This window comes from Stenella coeruleoalba (genome assembly GCF_951394435.1).
Source record: "Stenella coeruleoalba genome assembly, chromosome: 2".
NCBI lineage: Eukaryota > Metazoa > Chordata > Mammalia > Artiodactyla > Delphinidae > Stenella > Stenella coeruleoalba.
The window spans coordinates 140,564,300-140,565,758 of NC_137147.1; the positions used below are offsets into that span (position 1 = coordinate 140,564,300).

The 1,459-nt window shown below is 51.1% G+C and overlaps 1 pseudogene across 1 annotated transcript; it reads right to left on the minus strand.

Moving 5' to 3' along the window:
• Window positions 1-330: 330 nt before the first annotated feature.
• On the minus strand, window positions 331-1,219 carry LOC307182536 (golgin subfamily A member 7-like; annotated as a pseudogene). Its single transcript has one exon. The product of its transcript is annotated as a golgin subfamily A member 7-like (transcript).
• Window positions 1,220-1,459: the final 240 nt, after the last annotated feature.

Consider the following 1,459-nt stretch of genomic DNA (forward strand, 5'->3'; position numbering starts at 1 on the left):
GCTATAATAAAACAAGTAACGTTATACATTATTTTTCCAATGAGCTTCAGTTTGAGAATCTGAACAGCAGAACTTGATCTTTAAGCTTTGAGTCATGGCAAAACTAGTAATTCTCTGAAATCTGGGAGAGGCATTAGCAAAACCAGACACAGCCCACCCTTCACCAAAATCCTGGAGAAAAGCATTTTATGAATCTGGGGGAGTAAGACTGAGCACTGGCTAGTTTACGACTTGCTGAAGCCCAGGGAATGACGAGAGCCACTGGCACTGCTGGCAGGTAAGAAATAAACTGTGTTGGGCTGACCAACTGCATATTTTATTCATGGCTTTGAATTAAAAAAGTGAAATGCTTCACTGCGTTTTCTTAAAAACGAATCCAAAGATTACAGAGTCCTCCACCATTTGGAGACACAAAGTGGATGCTGAGCGACTAGCGGTCACTCCAGGTGTGGAATTCTAGAAAGTCAGTCCTTGGAGCGAAGGGCACCGTGGCTCTGACAGCAGATTCAAAGGAATGATGCTCTGGAGAGGAGGTGGGGGACACCCTGCGGTCGGCCGGTGCACAGATGAGGGTCCCAGCTGGAGGTGGGCCTTTAATTCTACGGTTTATCTTCCACTGCTCATGCCTCTGTCTTCATAAATAGTAATTTCAATAACTCGGAGTCCTCTCTCGATGGGATCTGTCAGGAGGAGGCCTTGGGGAGCATAGATCTTCTCGTTCTGCCCTTGAATGTATTTGGAGACTTTCTTCAGAACCTTCTCGTAGTGAGTTTCCATGCACAGGAAGTTGGCGTACGCTGTTAGACAAGCCAGGCGGCCTTCAAGATAGGACTGGCCCCCGAGCTTCTCTGCTTCAGCATAAAGGTTATTTAGAGTTCGAACTGTTTCTTCAAATTGTTGCCTGTCAATCCGGTTCTCCAGCTCCGCGGGGAACTTGGTCTGGAACTGGCAGCGGATGCCACTGCTGTAGTCTCGCCGAATGAAAACCTTCCCGGACACTGGCGTCTGCTGCGGCCTCGTGGCGAGGACAGGACGGGCCACGCCGCCTCCGCTGCCCTCCAGCAGCTGTCGCACCGCCTTCAGGGACATTTTTATCCTCAGATGCTGGCTCTTACAGCTCTAGAAATGTTTGCTGAGTGAAGAAGTGTAGGGAAATCATTCAAAACTTGTGGAGACCCCAGAAACGTTGTCCTCTCCCCATCTTTGTTGTCTTTTTCCTTGGTTGGTCATGGAAACAACGGAGCCTTGGAGAAGCTGTTACAGAGCAGTGAGAAGGCTGCTGGTGGGGCAGGGGAGCAGCAGGCCAGCCGGGCTCGGTGGGAGAAGGGAGCCGGAGGGGCTGGGCAGGCAGCGGGTACTGGGCTTCACCTGCAGGAAGCCTGATGGGGAGACCAAGGCCAGGGATCTGGGACCCCAGACCAGAGCCTCAGAACGCCAATTCTGCCACATTACAAGCTCC